The sequence below is a fragment of the Saimiri boliviensis genome, chromosome 7 (assembly GCF_048565385.1).
Source record: "Saimiri boliviensis isolate mSaiBol1 chromosome 7, mSaiBol1.pri, whole genome shotgun sequence".
Lineage (NCBI taxonomy): Eukaryota > Metazoa > Chordata > Mammalia > Primates > Cebidae > Saimiri > Saimiri boliviensis.
In genome coordinates, this window is record NC_133455.1 from 105,503,493 (window position 1) to 105,529,529 (window position 26,037).

At 38.3% G+C, this 26,037-nt stretch overlaps 1 protein-coding gene and 1 pseudogene across 4 annotated transcripts in view; both read left to right on the forward strand.

The window, feature by feature from the left end:
• The window catches only part of TMEM117 (transmembrane protein 117), a 515,768-nt gene that overhangs the window by 26,946 nt on the left and 462,785 nt on the right, over positions 1-26,037 (forward strand). The gene's annotated exons all lie outside the window — the stretch shown is intronic.
• Positions 22,104-23,864, forward strand: LOC141585180 (coiled-coil-helix-coiled-coil-helix domain-containing protein 2 pseudogene; annotated as a pseudogene).

Consider the following 26,037-nt stretch of genomic DNA (forward strand, 5'->3'; position numbering starts at 1 on the left):
GTGACCACAGATTATAAGTTAGAGAAAATGTCATTTCAAAGTTTGGACTGACCTTCTGGCATAAGGAATTTTAAAAAGCAGTTTCTTAAAAAGACGTTAGATTAGGAAAGGTAAACTGGGAATTTATTGATATTTGATGTTTTAAAAAATCCCCAGGAACGCCCTCCTTCAGAGGGAAATTTGTTGTGTTCCAGCTACTGAACTTTGTAGACCTTTTCAAAAAGCTTATCTTGTTACTTTATGTTCCTGTTATGTTCTCTCTCCTAGAGCAGGAAAGGAAGGTGCGGCTGGAAGTCTCAAGTACATGGCCATTTCCTCCCACACCTGCTTATTAGGTGCCTTCATTAGTTTGCAGTGCAGTCAGTTGCACAGCCATTAGTGCTAAAGGGCAATGAGCTGCAGCTTTCAGTGTGATAGAATCGTCTGGCTGCTCTAGTTCCCGTAGGACAGAGGATACAAACATTATAAAAGGATACCTCAAGGACTTAATAAACTAACTCAGGTTAGAGCATTATAATTAAGCAATTACAAACCGGGGTACCTTTCTAGGTACTGTTTTTTATTGTACTTGATACAAATGAGTCATTCAGGGGCCAAGAGACTCTTTTCTTACCAGGTCCAATCATTGCCTCCACATCCTTTTCTCATTTCCCACCTATGGGAGGTAATGGTAGAAGTTTCTCACAAAGGGGCTATCACATGGAATTACAGAAGGCAGACTGATATACACGGTGCAGAGGGAAACCACTCTACTATTAGTGAGATGTAATCAGCCAGGGTGGAATCTGACAGCTGGGTAAATAATATACGGGGGAAAATTGGAAATGAAAAGTGCTTGATTACTTGATTCATTTAAAACCATATTGATAGAGGTCTTAGTTTGCTTATTGTTCAAATAATGGAGTTATCAGTCCTGGCTGGGTGAGTAACATGATTTGAGAGGATGCTGCCAGAATTTTCCCCTGATTTGTTTCCTTTTATCTTTTATTAATTCCTACAACTAGAATCATTTCTTGAAGATATTTTCACTGGCTTTAAAATGTTATGCTACTTGAGAGGTGTGATGAACTAACAAGGATGTTAATAATTCCCATCATTGAGAGATTTGTGCCCAAGCGATAAATAAGTGATGGCAGGTGGGAGGAAGTAGGCGAATGTGCTCATACGGTAACAGTGTTGCCGTGCAGGAGTCTGGATAGAAGCGGGGACAAGGAAAGGCTATTACAAGATTTAGGGATATGCAGAGGATCAGACTGGAATATCAGGCTTCTCCAAAGACAGACTTTAGTTGTTTTACAGTGGTGGCCTTGACACTGTGTATCTGATTTTGAGTATCACAGGTGGTCCAAGCAGTCCTGTTGTTTTTAATTTGTATTCCTTTCTTGGCTGTGACCCAGAGTTATTGTTGATGGGTAAATAGAAATGTACAGGCTCCAAGGTCATAACAGTAGCCAGCAGTAAAATTGGAACATAAACTGAAGCCTCCTGATTCCCAGACAGGCGCCTTTTCAGGCATCCCAGATGGCGAACTGGCAGCCGGCGCGCCTTGTCTGCCTTAGGACCGGATGGTGCTAGGCCACTCCCTACAGCTTTGCTCCGCATTGCCTGTGTTCTGGCATCTTTTTCTGGCACCGCCTCCTGCCTGACCAGCTCTCTCTTTTGGATAAAGAAAGTCATTTAATTCCCCCTACAAGAAGTTGTATAGTTTCAGGACAAAGTCTGTCATTGCTGTGGAGCCCAGAGAAACTCAGCACAGTGCTTCCTGCCCTTGTGGCCATCAGTAACCTAACGTTCTTGGTGGGACTATACCTCTTTCCTTTAATTTCAGAGGAGACAAATCAGATATTCTTAGGCTACTCCATGCTTGTTATGATACTTTGTGCGTCCTCGAGGACATGGCCATTGAAATGGACAGACTACCTAAGAGTAACCAGCAAATACACAAACCTGAGAGAGTGAGTTGAACTTACTCTTCAGCAGCCCAGGAAAGAGTGGTTTTTTGTGTCCTTTCCGATTTATTCCTGTTTGAACTGTGCCATTTTTCAACATCATCATTAATAAATGTGTTGAGGCCGGGCGCGATGGCTCAAGCCTGTAATCCCAGCACTTTGGGAGGCCGAGGCGGGTGGATCACGAGGTCAAGAGATCGAGACCATCCTGGTCAACATAGTGAAACCCCATCTCTACTAAAAATACAAAAAATTAGCTGGGCATGGTGGCACGTGCCTGTAATCCCAGCTACTCAGGAGGCTGAGACAGGAGAATTGCCTGAGCCCAGGAGGCGGAGGTTGCGGTGAGCCGAGATCGCGCCATTGCACTCCAGCCTGGGTAACAAGAGCGAAACTCCGTCTCAAAAAAAAATAAAAATGAAAAAAAAAAAAAATAAATGTGTTGAATACCTATCATTTGCAAGGGAAAGCACCAGATGCCATGAGCCCCTCTGCCTTTTAGGAGGGAAAATTATCAAGTATGATAAATGGCCAACATTGCAGTGGGAGTGGGAGGGACAGTCTGTTTTGAAGGAGGCAAGAAGTCATACACAAGAGAAATCACCAAATGAAGCTTCCTAGTGAAGTAGGAGTTTGTGGGAATCACAGAATCTCAGGGCGAATGGAATTGGTGAGAGCTTCTTTGTTACATTTTCGGCCAATCTGCGAATCTCTAACAATGATGACTATCACCAAAAAAGTCTCAGTGTTTGATCACCGTTTCTGCATTTCCTGGGTCTGAATCTGAGCTTTGCCATTCAACTCTCGTGGAATTCTGTTGGAGGGAGGAGGGCTGTCCAACTGGAGAAGTGGCAAGCACAAAGTTGTGGGGAAGGAAAAGGCAAAATGGTTGCAGTGTAGAGTGTGAGCAGGCCAGTTTTCCCGGATCAGTAGTTTTGGGTATACTGGCAGCAGGAGAGAGAAGCTTCAGTGCGAATTGTGGAAAGTTTGGAATTCCAGGTTTGGGAAATTAAAATTCATTCTGAAAACAATAGGAAGACATGGGGCATATCCCTCCCTTCTTGGTTCATAAATTTTAAAAAGTTATATAAACCTATTGTGGGAAAAAACAGGATGTATGAAGTTGGAGAAGAAAGTTTTTGATCACAATGATGACAAGATCAAAATAGTATTGTAGGAAAATGCATGCAAGCTTAGTTGGCCTTGAGGCATGGAGGTGGGCCACAGTTGCAGGAATACACCGACCTCCAGTAATCAAGGCATGATTTAGAAGTAGTGGCAATGAGAATGAAACAGAGGGGAAGGAAGGAAGAGAATATGTGAGGAAGACAGATAGTACCAATACAATTTTCTTCTTTTCTAAATAACATCATTTTAAGGACTCCTATTCCCTGAGTCCATTCCCATCATATACTGAACATAAGGCATAACAATCTATTTCTAAAATTGGCAGCTTAAATTATCATTAGATCATCTTTATTCTCCAAGTTTGCTGAAAGAAACAAATGTATGGTTCTGGTGGTTATTTGTGACACTAGACAGAGACTTTAAGAAAAAGCAAATTTATGCTCATTGATATATGTATTAAGCTATGAAGGTGTTAATGCCATTGAGTTTCTTTTTTGAAGCTTAGCACTTGTTGAACTTGTGGATGGTGCTCATTAATTTGTCTTGTTTGCAAAGGATAGGAGCCTTAATGATACAGGACTTGATTTTGTTCATTCAGTAAATACTTAGCATTTTCTAGGCCCTGGGGATCCAGCATTGAACACAACAAGGTCGCTGCCCTGATTGAGCTTACAGTGTAGTATGAAAAGATGGATAATAAAAGCAAATCATTATATATTATATCAGGGGTTGATAAATGTTGTGGCATCTAGTGAAGCAGGAAGAGTCTAGGGAGGGGTCCACAGAGGTCCTGGAATTCCCTCTCTAATGAGATGACCTGAAGAAGAAGAAGAAGGAACAACATTGGTAACTTTCTGAGGGAAGACATCTCAGGAAGAGGGCAGGGCAGCTCTAAAAGCCTGAAAGCAGTGGTGTGTTAGAGTGTTTGGTAAACAAGGTGGCAAGAAGGTCAGTGGCTGGAGTAGAGGGAACAGAAAAGAGAGTAGGAGAAGTGGAGGCAGGTGGGACAGCCGGTCATAGGGTCCCTTTATAATAAGCCCTACCTCCTTAAGTAAAATGGAGACATCAATAAGCATATAAATCTGTATAGCTTTATTTAGTTTCTAAATTAAATAAGGTGTAAAGTTGGTGTTTTAGTGAAGCCCTTAAGCTCTGTGTGTTATTCTGTGAGAATGCAGGATCCATGATTTTTATTCTGGCAATTCCTTTGCTCTTCTCAGCTCCCAATTATGCTCCTTAATGGGGCTGTCCACCTCACCTCCCTCCCTCCAGTGGGACATAGAAGAGAAGAAAGATGCTTTTTAGGATGGGTGAGTTACTTAATAATTTTTAAGAGGGACTCTTCTCTGTGTTTGTTCCCCATCACTGCCAGTAGTGGAGGTAATACTGACTCAGTATTTTCAGCAGTGGAGGTGGGGAACATGGTCCTGGAGACAGCCATGTGGGGAAGTCACAGTTGATTGTCTTTAAAGTTCTAACTCTCAGGTCCCCACTTAGAGTAAGAAAAGCATCTTTCTTTCTCTACGGATGAATAGATGTTCTGTCCATGTGGGGGTGGGGGTTGTAGAGATGAACGTTCATAGACCTCCCAGATTCTTTCCCTGTTATAATCTAGTTCAGGCACATGAAAATGACCCTATCCATTTATTTCTGGGTTGCTCTCCTGCTTCTATTTAGAGCTTAAACAGATTACTGAACTCTATGCCGTCCGCTGAATTTTGTAAACACAAGTGCTTAACAATCTATGTTTAAAAGAGGACAGAGAATTTGCTTAACAGCTGAATTCTAGATGACAGATCAAACTGAATATGAAAGAAGAATATTTTTACTGTTCTTCAGAACACTGTCACAGTGGGTGGAGGAAGATCTTTAGATACAATACTTTGAGCAGGTCTAGACATATTTTTGCTTTAGGTATGCAAGAAAGGATAATAAAAGAGATTATACATTCATTCGAGAGGTATTTCTAGTGTGTCTATTATGTGGGAGGCTTGATTCTATGCACTAGGAATACAGTGGTGAATAATAATAACAACAAAACACTCAAGGTTTTTGTTCTTAGAGGTTATGCATTCTGGTTGGGGAAATATATATAGTTGTAGTTCTTCATGCAATTCATCAGATATTTTTGTCTCATCACGTCTGACACATGGTGAGGTAGTACTTGTGATTAGTTATGGCTGGTCAGGTCAGAACAGGGGTGATGTGTGGCATTTCTGAACTAGAGCATTAGATTGCACATGCAAGACCCTCCAGCTTCTTTTTCTCTTCCTTGGCTATCAGCAGTGCTCTTAGACAGTTGCTGCTGTGTCTGCCTGAGTCTGCCAGAGTGAAGGCAGTGCAGAGTAGGGCCCTTAACTGATCCTCAATAATCACGTAATATGAGAAGGAAATAAACTTTCATTGTTTGAAGCCACTGAGATTTTGGAGTTGGCATGACTCCAAGCACGACATAACCTAACTTGTCCTGAGTGCCTGACTGGGAGAAATTAAAAAGTCCTGACTGATACATAAATTTAAAAAGTAACATTTTAGAAAAAGGTACTTCTAGATAGTGATATAGTCTGTAAACAAAACAGCTGTGACAGAAAATGCCTGGGGCAGAGTGCAGAGGCTACTCTATTAGAGTGGTCAGGTTAGCTCCCTTGGAGGAGGTTATATTGAAACTAAGATCTGAATGATGAGAGGAGCTAGTCAAGTGAAAATCTGGAAGTGCACTCAGATTGAAGGAATAGCACATACAGAATCTGAGTGGTAAAAACATTTGGTACATTTAAAAAACATCAGCCACATTTTCTTTATCCTGTCTATCATTGATGGGCATTTGGTTTGGTTCCAAGTCTTTGCTGTTGTGAACAGTGCTGCAATAAACACGCGTGCTTGTGTCTTTGTAGTAGAATGATTTATAATCTTTGGGTAAATACCCAGTAATGGAATGGCTGGGTCAAATTGTATTTCTGGTTCTAGATCCTTGAGGAATCACCACACTGTCTTCCACAATGGTTGAACTAATTTATGCTCCCACCAATAGTGTAAAAGCGTTCCTATTTCTCCACATCCTCTTCAGCATCTGTTGTTTCCTGACTTTTTAATGATCGCCATTCTAACTGGTGTGAAATAGTATCTCATTGTGGGTTTTGATTTGCATTTCTCTAATGACCAGGGATGATGAGCTCTTCTCGTATGTTTGTTGTGGCATGTATACACCATGGAATACTATGCAGCCATAAAAAAAGATGAGTTCATGTCCTTTGCAGGGACATGGAGGAAGCTGGAAACCATCATTCTTAGTGAACTAACAGAAGAACAGAAAACCAAACACTGTATGTTCTCACTCATAAATGGGAGTTGAACAATGAGAACACATGGACACAGGGAGGGGAGCATAACACACCAGGCCCTGTTGCAGAGTCGGGGACTAGGGGAGGGAGAGCATTAGGAAAAAAACCTAATGTAGATGATAGGTTGATGGGTGCAGCAAACCACTATGGCATGTGTATACCTATGTAACAAACCTTCACATTCTGCATATGTATCCCAGAACTTAAAGTATAATAAAAAAATAAAATAAAATACATTGGCTGGGCGTGGCAGCTCACGCCTGTAATCCTAGCATTTTGGGAAGCCAAGACAGGCAGATGGCCTATGGTGAAACCCCGTTTCTACTAAAATAGAAAAAATCAGCTGGGCATGGTGGCAGGCACCTGTAATCCCAGCTACTCAGTAGGCTGAGACATGAGAATTGCTTGAACTCAGGAGGCAGAGGTTGCAGTGAGCCAATATTGTGCCACTGCACTCCAGTCTGGTCAACAAGGCGAAACTGTCTCAAAACAAAACAAAACAAGAACAACCACAAAACAAACTTCAAGGAAGTTAGTGGAGCCTAAGGAGTAAGGAAGAAGGAGGTAGCTAGGACTTTAGTGATATAAGACTTGATAGATCATGGTATTTCATTTTAAGAATAAGCCATCAAAGAGTTTTGAGTAGGAGACTGATATGATTTGATTTAGATTTTTTAGAGTGACTCTTAAGGTTGCTTTGAAAAGATTAGACCATTATGCATGGGGGCATATCTAACTCTAGAAGAAAGCCACTATTCTCTTGATTTGGGGACTCAGAGTATGGAGTTCAAGGCTGACAAAACAGTTGGAAAGTAATAGAGCAAATCCTAGAAAGAGCAGACCCCAAGAGTGGGAAGCCCCAAATTTTATGTATAAACTCTCCTTTAATTCTTAACTGGCCCTGAACTGTACATTCTTGAGGGAGTTTTTGAGACTTTAAGCAATGGCTGGGAGGTGCAAAGAGTTGAACAGAAATTTCAGTGGCTCTTCACTATACTAAAGACAGAGTTTGGGATTTGAGTCATACCAAGTTAGAAGAATTGATAAAGTCAGCCGGGCGCGGTGGCTCAAGCCTGTAATCCCAGCACTTTGGGAGGCTGAGGCAGGTGGATCGCGAGGTCAGGAGATCGAGACCATCCTGGTCAACATGGTGAAACCCCGTCTCTACTTAAAATACAAAAAATTTGCTGGGCATGGTGGTGCATGCCTGTAATCTCAGCTACTCAGGAGGCTGAGGCAGGAGAATTGCCTGAACCCAGGAGGTGGAGGTTGCGGTGAGCTGAGATCGTGCCATTGCACTCCAGCCTGGGTAACAAGAGCAAAACTCCATCTCAAAAAAAAAAAAAAAAAAAAAAAAAGAATTGATAAAGTCATGGGCACTGAATCCCCAGAAGGGTGTCCCTTAGAAATAAAGAATAGATCCTTGGGACAAAGCTAATGTAGACTTGGCCGGGCTCAGTGGTTCATACCTGTAGTCACAGCACTTTGGGAGGCCAAGGCGGCCAGATCACTTGAGGTGAGACCAGCCAGGCCAGCATGGTGAAATCCCATCTCTACTAAAAATATAAAAGTTAGCCAGGCATGATGGTGCATACCTGTAATCCCAGCTACTGGAGGGGCTGAGGCAGGAGAATAGCTTGAACCTGGGAGGTGGAGGTTGCAGTGAGCAGAGATTGTGCTACTGCACTCCAGCCTGGGTGACAGAACGAGACTCTGTCTCAAAAAAGAAAAAAAAAAACAAACCACAATTAATGTTGACATACATATCAAGTATCAAAACAAGCCTTCACAATTCAAAGTGATTAGCCAGTAATTTTAAATTTAATTTAAAGTGATTAGCCAAATCAAGCCTTCACAGATTTGAAGTGATTAGCCAATAATTACTAATATTAATTATTCATAAAATCAGCACTCTTAGAGGAGGATAGTAAAACAACAATGTATCATCCATAAATTCCAGTTTAAAATCAAAGTTTACTATATATACAGAAAACCAGGACAGTGTGACCCATAGTCCAGAGAAAGTAGTTGTTAATAGAAACAAGCACTTAGGTGATCCAGAAGTTGGCACTAGCAAAGACTTTATAGCAGCCTTCATACTTTGTTCATAGAAAACCACCAACAGTTTCACAGTCAAAGTGTTGAAATCAAAGATAAAGAGAAAATGTTGAAAGCTGTCTGAACTAAAATCACATTTTACATAGGTGAATGATGATATGAATGATGGTTAATTTCTTATCACAAACGAGGGATGCCAGAAGATATCTTTAAAGTACTGAAATAAATAAAAATGTCAACTTAAAATTCTATATCCAGCTAACACATACTTATAAAATGAAGGTAAAATAAAGATACTTTCAGGCAGGAGGATTGCTTGAGCCAAGATGGAGACCAGCCTGGGAAAAATAGTGAGACCTTGTCTCTACAATAATAATGATAATAATAATAACAATAAAATAAGCTTTGTGAAGTGGTGTACACCTGTAGTCCCAGCTACTTGAGATGTGAGGCAGGAAGATCACCGGAGCCTGGGAGGTCGAGGCTGCAGTGAGTTGGGATTGTATCACTGCATGCCAGCCTGGGTGACAGAGCAAGATCCTGTCTCTAAAAAGCAAAAATATAAATAAGTAAAGATATTTTTCAAACAAATCAACAAGACAGTTGTCTATAGCAGACCTGTACTACAAGAAATGCTAAAGGAAATTCTTCAGGCTGCTGATCAATGAAACCATATAGAAATATCAAATATATAGGAAAGGATGCAGAGCACTAGAAATCATAAATATAGGGTTCGATTAGACTTCTTTTTTTTTTGCTTAATTTCTTTAAAAGACAACAAAGTTTAAAAGGAAAATTATATGTCATGATTTTGTAACATGGTATAAAATATATGACAATAATGGCAAAGATTGGAGGCAAGTGGAATTACGCTTTAGCAAGATTCTTGTATTTTACATGAAGCGGCACAATATTAACCCAAACTAAACTGTGGTAAGTTAAAAAGGGATGTTCCAATTTTTAGCAGAGTCACTGAAAAACAGAGGATAGATAAGAAACCTAAATAGGGTGTAAATTATTATACTAATAAAATAATACTATACCAAAAGAAGGTAGGTTAAGAGGAACAGAGGAAGAGTATACAGGTGGGACAAGGATAAATAGCCAAGTGGTAGACCCAAATCCAACTGTACCCATAATTTTGTATGCAGAAATACTAAACATTCCAATTAAAAGACAGATATTGTCAGACTTAATTGAAAAAACCTTGATCCAAGTATGTAGTGTTTATAAATGATATGCTTTAAATATAACAACACAGAGCAGTTGAAAGCAACAAGATGGAAAATGAATATATTCTGTAAACAGTTAGCAAAAGAAAACTAGTGTGAAAATGTTAATATCAGACAAAGTAACCAAAAAGATGTTTTAAAATAATGAAAGGGTCAATATAACAGTCATAAATATATATGTATCTAGAAATATATATGTATCTAGAAATTCCAAATATCTGATACTAAAACTAACAGAGGGCAAAAGGCATGATCATAGTTAATTTATTGTTCTTCCCTTACTAATTGATAGAATTAAATTACCTATACAGAAAAATCAGTAAGAATATTAACAGTTACAGCACAAACACCTTGATCTGATATTCACAGAGCATTACATCCAAAAAGAATACACATTTTTTTCAAGTACAGTGGAATATTAATCAAGATAGATTTTGTCAAGCCATAAAATAAGTCTAAGAATTTTCAAAAGATAAAATAATACAGAGTATGTTTTCTGACCACAAAGGAATTAAATTAGAAATAAAAATTAAATACACACATACGCACGTGTACACACACACACACTCTCTCCATCTGTCTGTCTCTGTCTCTCTGTCTCTCCCCCTACTTCTCTCCCTCCCTCCAAATATTTAGAAATTAAAAAACACACTTCAAAATGCCTATAGATCAAAGAAGAATTTAGAAGAGAAATTAGAAAATATTTCTAACTGAATGATGGTGATGTTATAGAAAAATTTATGGGATGTAACAAAAGCAGTGCTTAGAGGTAAATTTATATTTTAAATGCTTATATTAGAAAAGAAAAAAGTTGCAAATCGTTGCTCTGTTTCTTTTGTAAGGGGTTGGAAAAATAAATTGAATCATAAGTAAGTAGAAAGAAGGATTTTAAATGGAGAGCAAATAAGAGCAGAAATAAAAAAGGAAAAGGGAAAACAGCAAAACAATAGAGAAAATTAACAAATCCACATATTGATTATTTGAGATCATTTATAAGACTAGAAATCTCTAAAATATTGGTTAAGAAGCAAAGAGAGAAAACACAGATTACCAATATCAAGAATTAAAGATGGAATTTCATTACAGATCTAAAGAGATGAAAAGTATAGGGAATGCCAATTTATGCCAATAGATTCTAAGAAACAAATCCACTAAAGAAATATAATAGAAAACATTTCTTGATAGGCATAACTTAACAAAATTGACATAAGAAGAAATAATCCAAATAACTGTATATTTATATAAGAAGTTGAGTTTGTTATCAAAAATCTCTTTAGAAGGAGATTTCTTGGCGTAAATGGTTCAGTTTTTTTGTGCTTTTGAAGACTTGCGGCTGCTATCCTTCTCTAAGAAGGCTTCACTGTTTATTTACTTTATTTAATTCAATTGTATTTATAATGTGTCAGCTACTGTTTAAGCACTTTATAAATAATGACTTACCTGTCAGAGATGTGATTTATAGTAAGGACATGAAGAGATGAAGGCAAATTTCAGGAATGTTTATTTTCTACAGTATATGCAAAATAATACATACTTAACAGAATTGTTTTCTTCCCACAGGTGACAGAAATTTGTGGGCAAATGGGAATATGCTTCCAAACGTGTACTTTGATGGCAGGATCGATCAGTCAGCGGCTTACTCTCATTTTCTTTCTGTATACAGAATAGAAAACAACTGTTAAAACCTGGAATGTGAGGCCAAAATCTAATGGGGTTTCTGTTCCCTGTGCTTGCTGCATCATTTTCTGCCTTTCAGGCTCATGCTATTTCCTTGTGTCTCTACATTTTTAAAAAAACTTTGTTATTTCCAACTTTAGTTTTGAGTTGAGGGGTGCATATGCAGGATGTGCAGTTTTGTTACATTGGTAAATGTGTGCCACGGTGGTTAGCTACACAGATTATCCCATCACCCAGGTGTTAAGCCCAGCATACATTAACTATTCTTCCTGATCCTCTCCCTTCTCCCACCACCCCCTACTCTCCTAACCAGCCCCAGTGTGTGTTGTTTCCCTCCAATGTCCATGTGTTCTCATCATTTAGCCCCCACTTATAAGTGAGAACATGTGGTATTTGGTTTTCTGTTCCTGCATTAGTTTTCTGAGGATAAATTCTATCCATGTCCCAGCACTATACATGTCCCTGCAAAGGACATGATCTCATTCCTTTTTATGGCTGCATAGTATTCAGTGGCATGTATGTACCATACTTTTTATATCCAGTCTGTCATCAACGGACATTTAGTTTGATTCCATGACTTTGCTTTTGTGAATAGTGCTACAGTGAACATACATGTGCATGTGTCTTTTTTTTTTTTTGAGACAAAATATAGCTCCATCACCAGACTGGAGTGCAGTGGTATGATCTTGGCTCACTGCAACCTCCGCCTCCCGGTTTCAAGCGATAAGAGTACCTCAGCCTCCTGAGTAGCTGGGATTACAGGCATGCACTGCCACACCTGGCTAATTTTTGTATTTTTAGTAGAGACAGGGTTTCACCATGTTGGCCAGGATGGTCTTGATCTCCTGACCTCGTGATCTGCCCACCTCCGCCTCCCAAAGTGCTGGGATTATAGGTGTGAGCCACTGCACCTGGCCGTGTGGATGTGTCTTTATAGTAGAACAATTTATATTCTTTTAGATACATACCCAGAATTGGGATTGCTGGGTTGAATGGTATTTCTGCCTTTAGGTCTTTGAGGAATCACCACACTCTCCCACAGTGGTTGAACTGACTTATACTTCCACCAACAGTGTAAAAGTGTTTCTTTTTCTCTACAATCTCACCAGTATCTTTTTTTTTTTTTTTTTTTTTTTTTTTTTAAATTTTGAGACGGGCTCTTGCTGTTGTTACCTCCCAGGCTGGAGTGCAATGGCATGATCTCAGCTCACTGCAACCTCTGACTCCTGGGTTCAAGTGATTCTTCTGCCTCAGCCTCCCTAGTAGCTGGGATTATAGGTGTGTGCCACTATGCCCAGATAATTTTTGTAGTTTTTAGTAGAGATGGGGTTTTGCCATGTTGGCCAGGCTGGTCTCAAACTCCTGACCTCAGTTGATCCACCTGCCTCTGCCTCCCAAAATGCTAGAATTACAGGCTTGAGCTACTGCACCTGGCCTTTTTGACTTTTTAATACTAGCCATTCTGACTGGTGTCAGATGGTATCTCATTGTGGTTTTGATTTGCACTTCTGTAATGATCAGTGATGTTGCGCTTTTTTCATATTTGTTAGCTGCATGTATATCTTCTTTTGAGAAGTGTCTGTTGATGGTTTTGTGTCTGGAAATCTGAATAAAATATCTATCTTTAGCTGTCTGTGCAACAGTGACTAGTATTTAATACAACTAGGTAAGCCATTACAGAGCAATTTTGCAACATTTGAAAAGTGGATTGACTCATTATTGATCTGATTTGATAATTTTTGTTAATTGATGTATGCTATCAAAAAGCTAATAATGTTTCATAAAAGACTAATTGGAAATATTTTTCAAACATTATTGAGGAATATTTTTTCCTTTGTTCACAGCACAGTACTAGGCCCTATTTAGTCTTCAGAAATTTTTCCAAGTATTGTTCTGATAGCAAAAAAATATATATATATATCTGTTGATGAGTTTTCTGGGTGCTCTCTTACCTTATATGGTAGTTGAGTAATCATAGCTCACTGTAGCTTTGACCTCCTCTGGGCTCAGGTGATCCTCCTGCGTCAGCCTCCTGAGTAACTTGGGCTACAGGAGTGTACCACCATGCTCAGCTAATTTCTTTTTTACTTTTTAATTTGTAGAGATGAGGTCTTGCCTTTTTACTCAGGCTTGTCTCAAATTCCTGGCTTCAAGTAATCCTCCAGCGTTGGGTCTATTCCTGCATTTTTAGTGGAGTGAGATGTGACTAAGGCATTTCCAAGCACTCTATCTTCAGAACCACCTGCTACCTATCTCAATTGCAGGTTCATTATTTTCCATTTTTGGCTCATATCCCGTAGTAATTAAAGATTGGCTCGAAGATGATATTGGCACAGACCATCATTAGGAGCACCAATACTGTCCTAAAAACAAGTGAAAAGTGTCTGTACCTCTAACCATAGAAAACCTATGACAAAGGCATTTTGACTATTCAGCGAGTAGAACTCAATGACATAGCAGATATTAAGAAATAGGGAACTTTTCTGTAAGATACTTTCTTTTGGGTATCTAATTTGCTGACTTTTAGTTGAGAATTTCAAATACTTATTTTTTCAAAGCCTTTGTGTATATTTTAATGTTACCAGAGATTTAGCTTATTCAAGAGTGGAAGATCATAAATCATTATGTGACACATTGTACAGGAAGACATTGAGCATAATTTGTTGTTAATACCCACTCACAAAGGTATTTTTGAATCTTTCCATGTTCCAATTATGACAAGATAATAGTGTGCTTCACCACCATCAAGTAGTGTGTCTTGCCTTATGGTACAAAGAAATTGTCATGAAATAAAATTCAGCTCGTCTTTGAATTCTTAATACCTTAATAGCATTATGAAATTTCTGTAAAATCCACAGATTATGGCTTTGTTTTTCCCTTCTTGATTCTTCTTTTTTGGCAAAGAGAGGAAGATAAAGAATGATGATGCAAATGAAATGTTTTATAGCACTGGAAAGTATCTTGAAATAAAAGATAAGTCAGACTCTAAAATGTAAGGGCAATAAGAGGATGTAGGAAGATCTGTAGAGAATTTCATCAAAGGCACCATGAGAAATAAAATTTTAGGAAGAGGATGTTCAATAGTGATGGATGCTTAAGGAGAGACAGAGGATTTTACAAACTGATTAAAAGTGATAGAAATAATAGCTTCTAATTTAAACTGCTTTCATTCTGTCCTTTTGATGGAAGGATAATACTTAGTGGATTTGAATTCTCAAAGTAGTGTCTTACAGTTTAAATATGAAAGTAAGTCTCATTTTTCTTCTAATAGGTTTAGTACAGTATAAGCAGGCATATTTAACAAGTGCTGTGCAGCATAGAGATTATTTTAAAAGTTAAGTATTTGAGAATCCACTTTAATCAAAACCTTTTAGTATGTGAGAGTATATTTATGTTTTACAAATACATCTGAAATTCTGTTAACTGTACTATGTGATGAAAAGGTATCATTCAGAGGTTAGGTAGCCTAATGAAGTATTTAGTTAACAATGAATTTTAATACCAAAATGTAATGAAACATGTTTAGCTATCTTCTTGCTGTCCTGGATATTAATAAAAATCTGAGGCTTACGCTGAGGCAGGAAAACATTTTTGTTAAAAACTCTGCTCACTTTCATTTTAATCTTAAATTTTATCTTTACAGTTTCTACCTATTACTATTGTATCTTTCTTTCCAGTTAGTTTTTTTTTTCTTTTTCTTTTCTCTATTTCATTCTCAGAGTCTTTTACCAACAAGGCTCTCAGAAGAATACTTTGATAAGGTTTCGTTATTTTATTTTTGTCTTTTGCATTCTTTTTTCTTTACCTTAAAGCTATCTGCATATATTTTTCTCTTTCATTTCTTTTATTCCTTTTATTCTTCCAACAACCTTTTGATCATTTAATATTAAAGCCAGTGTGTTATAATTGTTTTTTTGTTGTAGCTTGCTTTTAATCTGAGCTGAAAAATCCATGTATTTTTTCATTTGTTAATATTTTTTATTATATGTCTTACATTTTAACCTCCCTTCTTTTCATTTGTTTATGCTGTTCTATTTTCCTATCTTAGTTTTTCTCACATTGATAATTATTGCTATTTTTTTTCTTTGGACTAGATAAACTTTTTACTTCAATAACTTTGTAGGAAGGAATGAAAATAGTGAAGACAACAGGACATTTAACTTTTGTATTATAATAAATAGGAAGGAATTATGGAACTTTAATTTGTCTCCTCTTTTCATGGTTAAGAGGTTAGAAAGGTTTATTGAAAACTCTATTAAGGCTGCGCGCAGTGTCTCATGCCTGTAATCCTAGCCCTCTGGGAGGCCGAGGTGGGTGGATCACCTGAGGTCAGGAGTTAGACACTAGCCACTAGCCTGGCCAACATGGTGAAATCCCATCTCTACTAAAAGTACAAAAAAAAAAAAATTAGCTGGTCATGGTGGCAGGTGCTTATAATCCCACCTACTCTGGAGGCTGAGGCAGGAGAATTGCTTGAACCCGGGAGGCAGAGGTTGCAGTGAACCAGGATCATGCCACTGCACTACAGCCTATATGACAAGAGCAAGACTCTGTCTCAAACAAACAAGGAAACAAACAAAAAAACATATTAAATCATGGGAGATAGCCTCATATAGTCTGTTTCCCCCAACCATTTTGTTAGTCTACACAGGTTCTTGGATAGTTGATGGTACACTTTTAGCATTCTTTTTCATTTAACTTGTTCTTCAGTTTAAGTCCTTTGTCAGTATAGCACAGAATGAGGACTACTCCATTTGTATCAGTTGAGTTAATTTGAGCTGCTTTCTGATGTACTGACTTCATTACCATTTAAATATGCACTGAAACCCTTCATTTCTGGAGGAGTAATGGGGATATCAAATTAGATCTGCTGGGATGAAGTAAGGCCAGGGTCGCTGAAATCACTCTAGGGATGCATGTGGGAATTACATTTTCCCACTAGTAAATGACATTTGACATTTAGTAAGTTTTCTTAAGTTCAGGGGAGCTGAACTTGTTAATACAAACTGTATTTTCTTTTGTAAAAAACAGGTTAGCCTGTATAATTTTGAGATGGAAGTAATAGATACAGATCACCCAAAATTATTTTGTAAATGATGTATTTCTAAAAAGTTAAATACAAACAGCTTCTCTGCAACATTAAGATTTGCTTAAACTCAGGACAGGGGGTTGAAAAGAATGGTGGGGAAGTGTGTATGCGCGTGTGTGTGTATGTGTGTGGTTGTGTGAAAAGAGTCAGAATCTGGTAGGGCAACAGGATAAGTAGAAAGCGTTGTGCTGAAGGTGTACTGAGAACCATCTGACTTGTACGGAGATTTAGTAGCTGAATGTCTTTCACTATTAACAGTAGGGAGTGCTCAGAACCCTGAAGCAGATCTACATGATAGATTTTTATTTTTGAGATACCTGGAAATTCGCTTCTGAGCTTTTGGACTATGTTACTGCTTTTTTGCTTTCAGTAGCTCAAGCAATTCAACTTGGCTTTTGTGTTTCTCATTTGCATTCTAAAAGTCGGGCAGGACTGTGTCCAATAAAGTTCTTTCATAAATTCATTTCTCTATCTCTTGATTATTTTTTATGCCTTTTCCTCTGACTGTGACTTTGGTTGGATTGATCATCTAGCTGCTTAAAATCCAAAGTATTCAATTTGGGACAGGGCCTAGAACAAAAACCTGTCGGGCTACTTTATTTATTATTGAAAGGGAAGAATGACAAATTATCACACCATTATTGGCCTGGCTAACAGTGAATAAGGGAAAGAAGTCAGAGGCCACTTTACCTTGCCTTCATGTCCTACTCTTCTCTCTTCCCCATTTTATATTACTTTTTTTCCCCCCCCAGGATGATAGGAGTCTACAAGCTCCATCTGGAAAACCTGCAGTTATTCTCACTTGGTCCATTTATTTATATGGAATAATTTGAATGGCTTAAACTTTCAGTGTTCAAAATTGCAAACCTTGTTGGGATAGTTTTGATTGGCTTAGTTCTTTTGAGTAAAATGCTTATTATCTCAGATTTATTCTTCCTCTCCTCCAAGATGTCATCTGTAGGTACAGGAGAAAAGTGTGCCCTTCATGACCTGCATGGTATCTAGTGGCTCATCCTGTTCTCATGACTTTGTCCTTTCCTTTCTGGTTATTGTTCACCTTGCTGGCCTTTATGATGAAAAACAGCAGCTGTTGTAACTCATGATGTGATTTATCTAGGATTGTTCAGGTGTGGTGGCATTCTCTGGCTGATTCTGCTCTCTGAGTCTCTGTTGGCTCCTAGAGTTGGGGCACACCTTCCTTGCCATGCAGACCCCAACCAGACCGTGGGCTTTCAACTTGGTTTCCTCTGGTATTGTCTTGTCATTTCTAGGGTCATTCAGGAGCTTATGTTCATTTTTGAGATGTGGTTTTCAGGGAAACTCAGCTCATATCTAGCTGCCAGATGGAGGAAGAGAGGATGGAGAAAACATTCTTATTTACTCAGTAATCTTAGACAATTTATAGAAATATTGTGGTGCACTGAATATAGTAATACCCCACAGCCTTGTTAGAATGATTATACCATTTCAAATATTTCTTGAGCATTTAACCTGTCCTGTCTACCTTCTGAAGCTCCCCTCCCCTTTTCTGGGCTTCCGCTTTCCTCTTGCCTCATGGACACACGGGATAATTTTCGTTAAGATATTGCTTTTCCAGTGCTGTGTTTAGCAGAGTCCCTGATATGTAGATACTCAGTAAATATTTGTTGAATAAATGTTGGAAAAAACAAGAACATGAAGTAAATAATTATATTTAGTTTTAAATACTACATAGAAATAAGTATTACTAATATTTTGGTATATCCTTTCCCTCAATATCCCTCTGTTTGAAATTATTTTATGACAGTGACATTTCTTTCTTTCTTTCTCTTTCTTTCTTTCTTTCCTTTCTTTTCTTTCTTTCTGAACATCTTACCTTGTCAATAAATATATATTTTCATAACTTGTATAGTATAAACCTAATTTTATTGTCTGCTTATTGTTCCATTGAATGTGCTTAACATAATTTATTTCATAGTTTTCTTGAATTTGTGGATGTCTTCTATTTTCTTCTTACATAAACAGAGCTTCAAAGAATGTCCATTTACATACATTAAAAAATATGCTCATTGGCACAATTATTAATTTAGGAAAAATGCCTGGAATTGGAATTTCTAAGTCAATGAATGTGCACATTTTTGACTTGGTATATATTTCCAGATTGTCCCATGAACTTTGATCTTCAATTTGAAGAAATATCAATTTTTGAAAAGAAGCTATAATCTTTGACACATTAATTGAGGGAATCTATTTTATAGAAATATAAGTAGTTTTGGCTGGGTGCCACTTTTATGCCTGTAATCCTAGCACTTTGGGAGACTGAGGCAGGTGAATCATGAGGTCAGGAGTTCGAGACCAGTCTGGCAAACATGGTGAAACCCTGTCTCTACTAAAAATACAAAAAAATTAGCTGGACATAGTGGTGGGTGCCTGTAATCCCAGCTACTCTATAGGCTGAGGTGGGAGAATCGATTGAATCTGGGAGGCAGAGGTTGCAGTGAGCCGAGATCATGCCACTGTACTGCACCCTGGGAGACAGAGTGAGACTCCATCTCAAAACAAAACAAAGAAATATAAGTGGTTTTATACAAACATAATATGTAATATTTTGAAGGCTTGTAGCAGCTAATAGCTGAAGTCAGTGTGAATGATCACATATAAGAAAAAATTTGAATAAAATGTGGATTACTAATGTTATAAAATATGTAGCCATTGGTTTAGATCTGTTAAATCATGGTAATGCCCATGATGCTAAGCGAGAAATACCAATTGCCAAATAATATGCATAGAATGGTTCTTTTTTTGTAAAAGCAAAAAATAAACACAAATACACAAATACAACACTTTATGATTTACTTGAACATACGGAAAGCTGTGAAAGGATACACTCAAGTTCTTAAAACTGTATCTTAGTGTGCGTGTGTATACCTTAGGATTGTTTCACGTTTTACAATGAAAAGTTTTGCTTTTGTAAGAAAAAGTAAATAAGAAAGATAAAGAAAAAAAATCACAGCCCTGACAAACCACTGACTTTTCTGCAAACTGTGCTTTCAAACTAGACAGCTTTCCGTAGTCCTCAGAGGAATTTCAGGGCTTTGAAGAATGTGACATGAACTCAGGATGACTTTTATAGTTAGCTTAATTGGTATATTATTTTGCACAAGGTAACAGCTAAACTGTTGTAATATCTCCAGTCATTGATGTTCTCAGAGACAATCTTACTCCCAAAGGCTGCTGACAATATGTTGGTCAGCTTACATGCTGGCCTGCTTCATGTCAAACAACCATTTTTTAAAAAAATTTTTATTTATTTTATTTTATTATTTTTTTATTTTTATTTATATTTTTATTGCATTTTAGGTATTGGGGTACATGTGAAGAACATGCAAGATTGTTGCATAGGTACACACATGGCAGTGTGGTTTTCTGCCTTCCGTCCCCTCACCTGTATCTGTCATTTCTCCCCATGCTATCTCTTCCCACCTCCCCACCCCCTGTCCCTCCCCCATTTCTCCGCAACGGACCCCAGTGTGTAGTGCTCCCCTCCCTGTGTCCATGTGTTCTCATTGATCAACACCCGCCTATGAGTGAGAACATGCGGTGTTTGATTTTCTGCTCTTGTGTCAGTTTGCTGAGAATGATGGTTTCCAGGTTCATCCATGTCCCTACAAAGGACGTGAACTCATCATTTTTGATGGCTGCGTAATATTCCATGGTGTATATGTACCACATTTTCCCTATCCAGTCTATCATCGTTGGGCATTTGGGTTGGTTCCAGGTCTTTGCTATTGTGAACAGTGCTGCAATGAACATTTGTGTGCATGTGTCCTTATGGTAGAATCATTTATAATCCTTTGGCTATATACCCAGTAATGGGATTGCTGGGTCAAATGGGATTTCTATTTTTAGGTCCTTGTGGAATCGCCACACTGTCTTTCACGATGGTTGAATTAATTTACATTCCCACCAACAGTGTAAAAGTGTTCCTATTTCTCCACATCCTCTCCAGCATCTGTTGTTTCCAGATTTTTTTAATGATCGCCATTCTAACTGGTGTGAGATGGTATCTCAATGTGGTTTTGATTTGCATTTCTCTAATGACCAGTGATGATGAGCATTTTTTCATATGTTTGTTGGCCTCCTGTATGTCTTCTTTTGTAAAGTGTCTGTTCATATCCTTTGCCCATTTTTGAATGGGCTTGTTTTTCTCTTGTAGATCTGTTTTAGTTCTTTGTAAATTCTGGATATCAGCCCCTTGTCAGATGGGTAGACTGCAAAAATTTTTTCCCATTCTGTTGGTTGCCAATTCACTCTACTGACTGTTTCTTTTGCCGTGCAGAAGCTGTGGAGTTTGATTAGGTCCCATTTGTCTATTTTGGCTTTTGTTGCCATTGCTTTTGGCGTTTTGGTCGTGAAGTCCTTGCTTACGCCTATGTCCTGAATGGTTTTGCCTAGATTTTCTTCTAGGGTTTTTATGGTGTTAGGTCTGATGTTTAAGTCTTTAATCCATCTGGAGTTAATTTTGGTGTAAGGTGTCAGGAAGGGGTCCTGTTTCTGCTTTCTGCACATGGCTAGCCAGTTTTCCTAACACCATTTATTAAATAGGGAATCCTTTCCCCATTGCTTGTTTTTGTCAGGTTTGTCGAAGATCAGATGGTTGTGGGTACGTTGTATTTCCTCTGAGGCCTCTGTTCTGTTCCATTGGTCTATATCTCTGTTTTGGTACCAGTACCATGCTGTTTTGATTACTGTAGCCTTGTAGTATAGTTTGAAGTCCGGTAGTGTGATGCCTCCTGCTTTGTTCTTTTTGCTTAGAATTGACTTGGCTATGCGGGCTCTCTTTTGGTTCCATATGAAGTTTAAGGTGTTTTTTTCCAGTTCTGTGAAGAAGGTCATTGGTAGCTTGATGGGAATAGCGTTGAATTTGTAAATTACTTTGGGCAGTATGGCCATTTTCACGATGTTGATTCTTCATAACCATGAACATGGAATGTTTCTCCATCTGTTTGTGTCCTCTCTTATTTCATTGAGCAGTGGCTTGTAGTTCTCCTTGAAGAGGTCCTTTACGTTCCTTGTTAGTTGTATTCCTAGGTATTTTATTCTCTTTGTAGCAATTGTGAATGGCAGTTCGTTCTTGATTTGGCTCTCTGTAAGTCTGTTATTGGTGTATAGGAATGCTTGTGATTTTTGCACGTTGATTTTGTATCCTGAGACTTTGCTGAAGTTGTTTATCAGTTTCAGGAGGTTTTGGGCTGAGACGATGGGGTCTTCTAGATATACACTCATGTCATCTGCAAATAGAGACAATTTAACTTCCTCCTTTCCAATTTGGATACCCTTTATTTCTTTTTCTTGCCAGATTGCTCTGGCTAGAACTTCCAGTACTGTATTGAATAGGAGTGGTGAGAGAGGGCATCCTTGTCTAGTGCCAGATTTCAAAGGGAATGCTTCCAGTTTTTGCCCATTCAGTATGATATTGGCTGTTGGTTTGTCGTAAATAGCTTTTATTGTTTTGAGATACGTTCCGTCAATACCTAGTTTATTGAGAGTTTTTAGCATAAAGGGCTGTTGAATTTTGTCAAAGGCCTTCTCTGCATCAATTGAGATAATCATGTGGTTTTTGTCTTTGGTTCTGTTTATGTGGTGAATTACGTTTATGGACTTGCGTATGTTGAACCAGCCTTGCATTCCCGGGATGAATCCTACTTGATCGTGGTGGATGAGCTTTTTGATATGCTCAAACAACCAATTTTTTTAGAAGAGGAAATAGAGGATGAAATAGCAAAAGTGTTTCAATTTAGGAAATTGTTTTCAGAAATAATCTATACGTTTCCATTGATAAGAGGAAGGAACAATTTTTTTTGCAGCTAAAAATATAGAATAAAATAAGGTGACAACAATAGGTAGTAGCTACATGCATGCTTTTATTAACTCACTAGACGTATGCTGTGATTGTGATTAAAATTTTGTCTTTCTGAGGGAGAGAAGTAAATATTAAAAAGGAAGAACCTTGATATGTCTTAAAATTTTTTAAGCCTAGTAGCACTATGTAAAAATCATTTTAATATGAGAAGTTTAGGAATTTGGAGAACAAAAGTAAAATAAACACTTTATTTAGAAAAGTAAAATTGGTTATTGCTCATAGAAAAAATCTTGATCATTGAATGTCTCTGAACAGAGATGGTGACACAGTAACTTAAATATAGTAGATGATCTTTTATAAATGTGTCCCAATGATATATTGAAACTATCTAGTGAAAGAAGCTCCTGGAAGACTGTATTTATACTTGATTAGCCAGTAACACTTGGGTTAAATGATAAATGCTAATCATAAATGCTGATAAGTGAGTAAGTTTGCCAAGCATTATTAGATCAGGGATCCAAAAATCCTGTATGTTAATATTATTTTAATATAGTTATATTTTGGATATACATATGAACAGTTTTATCATAGCACATACTGAAATTGTTCTATTCCTGTAGGAACCTCAAAATTCAAACTCAACTATTATTTTGACATAGAGCATAAGTAAGTGATAAGTTAATGAATAAGGCAGATTTTATTTTATGTTTTCTAAAACTTTATCATCAAAACAGTTTAAAACATTGTATCCAGCCTTGCAGGTCTAAAGGCTGGGCAGCCCCGTCGCTAGGATGCCGCGTGGAAGCTGAAGCCATACCTCCCGCATGGCCCCTCCGGCCAGCCGGGCCCCTCAGATGAGAGCTGCGCCCAGGCCAGCACTACCCGCTCAGCCATCAGCAGCCGCACCCCCCTCTGCAGTTGGCTCTTCTGCTGCTGCGCCCCAGCAGCCAGGTCTGCTGTCCCAGATGGCAACCACTGCAGCTGGCGTGGCTGTGGGCTCTGCTGTGGGGCACACACTGGGCCACGCCATTACTGGGGGCTTCAGTGGAGGAAGTGGTCCTGAGCCTGCGAGGCCTGACATCACTTACCAGGAGCCTCAGGGAAGCCAGCCGGCACAGCAGCAGCAGCCTTGCTTCTATGAGATCAAACAGTTCTTGGAGTGTGCCCAGAACCAGGGTGACCTCAAGCTCTGTGAGGGTTTCAGTGAGGTGCTGAAACAGTGCCCACTTGCAAACGGATTGGCCTAATCAAGAAGTTCAAACTAGAGAAACGGAAAACCAGCTCTCATAACCAACCTAATATAAAAATTTAATTAATAGTGAAGGTGTAAAGTGTAGCCATCAGTTAAACCTCTCCTGTCATTCATAGCTTCCTTGCATCAGAATTGAAATGGAAGTGGGTGTTCCTACTCTGTAGAATTTGGAGCTGGTCAGATGTTTGTGTGGCCTCCTTAAACTAGCTGTTATGATTTTATTCTTTGTGAGTTAATTAGAATAAAGTGATTTTCTTCCAACAACAACAAAAAAACCCACAAAAAAACATTGTATCCAATGTCAATGAAATTAAATACTAAAACAGTAACAAAAGATTTTTTTTTTTTTTTTTGAGACAGAGTCTCACTCCATCACCAGGCGCCAGGCTGGAGTGCAGTGGCGCGACCTCGGCTGACTGCAACCTCCGCCTCCCAGATTCAAGCAATTCTCCTGCCTCAGCCTCCTGAGTAGCTGGGACTACAGGCGTGTGCCACCACGCCCAGCTAACTTTTTTGCATTTTTAGTAGAGACGGGGTTTCACCATGTTGGCCAGAATGGTCTTGATCTCTTGACCTTGTGATCCGCTCGCCTCAGCCTCCCAAAGTGCTGGGATTACAGGCGTGAGCCACCGCACCTGGCCAGAAACAAAAGTTTTTATGGGGGTCATTGGTGACCACTGTGTATTTCAGTGTATAATTGCATATGCAACTCCCTTTCTCCCTGTTGGTGAGGTGTCAGTATGAGTGCCAAATAACTCTGAAGCAAACTTGTATGTCTACTCAGTGCAGGCCTCGAAGTAGTATGCAAATATATTTTGCTATTGGGTGAGACAAGTGTATCAATGCGTATAGCTAACAGGTAGAGCTTCAAGTCATGCCTTCTCCTAATTCTGGCTCTAATGAGGGCTATGCCTTCTCCATAGTTTGATTCCAAACCATCCTATTGTGCTTGCTTGCTGTATTTTTGGAGAGCCCCAACTCCTTTCCACATATTTTATCAGTGTACATTGTATCAGCATGCACAGTTTAAAACACTCATTTATTCAAGCTTATCTAATTGAACTGTTAATTTGTTTCTGCTGCCTTTGGAATAATCTTTCTCTAGGCCTTTCTGTGTTATCTTGAATAATTGAGAGTGTACTGTTAGAAAGAGCCACATTGCTGAAGAAGATGCTGCTAAGCCTCCAAGAGGTTCCCTTCCCTTGAGCAAGATAGAAAGTGATTCCAGCTGGCTAGAAAAAAAATTATATGAAGGCTGAAATAGAGCCTTAAGAAGGAAATCTGTTTCTACCAAGACAGAAGAATAATTCACTTGTAAGGAATATAAATTAAAGCTTTCTTCAAGTTATTAGAGTGTCTCTAATATTTTTCAGGTAGCATTTTTCATACTTCCCTATTTCATCAACTTGTCGTAGGAAATTTTCTGAGCTTTAGTTTTTACACTTACAAAATGAAGTAATAATTCCTGTCCTCAATTCTATGAATTTATGAAGATCAAATAGGAGGATATAAAGGCTCCTATAGATTATAAATATACCAAGTATTCTAAGGCCTTGTTTTCTTTATCGAGGTGACTTTTGCCTTTTTATTACTTTTCATAACTACGTGAACTATATACTGTTACTTGAATACAACAACATAAAACCAACCGCATTACATAGTTAGATAACTTTAAAAAAATTCCTTTCTAACTTCAGTTTTTACTCCTTTTATTTTTCCTGTGCGGAAAGAAAATCAGCCTGTCAGCTACTCATGTCTAATTTCAAAATTCTTTTGCAGATTTAAGCAGTTGAGGCTTTGTAGAAATTTGGAGAGTGTAAGGAATTGCAGATGAATGCCAGCTCCTCCTGGGTATGCTGTTCTTAATGTAAAAGTCCAGTTTTGCTTACTATCAGTTAATGGTGCCTTGGAACTGGGTGCAGAGGTCCCTAAAGGATCTCCTGCAGACTGAGACAGTCTTCCTTGAGCCATTTTCTACGAAGCCAGAGTGGTGTGACCTCTTGCTGCTGCAGTTTCTCAAAGTGATTGTATTTCACTGCTCTCATAAACACAGCTTGTAAAAGAAACAAGGTTGTCTTTTAAACTGTACTCTTGCTTGACAAGAAAAATAAAACCTAGTCTACTTTCAGGACCTTATGGCCTAATAAGAAGTCAACCCTTTTCATTTTTGATAAGAATACTTTTGTATCAGTTTGCCGTTCTTCATGTAGAAGTACTATTTATTATGAAAGAAGAGAATCAGGATGATAAATAGGTTATGTTTTTGTTACCTGTGATTCAGAAAATTCTAACTCACAGAGCTGCTTAAGTAGAGAATTCTAAAACTGATAACAAGGAGATGCTTGTTAAAACTACTTTTTAATGCTTGTTTATTTTATTATACACATGGCATGTACAAGGGAACTTGCAAATTTTGGTCTATTATACATGCCTACATAGTTTATGTTTGGTGCTATCAGGAACACAGAC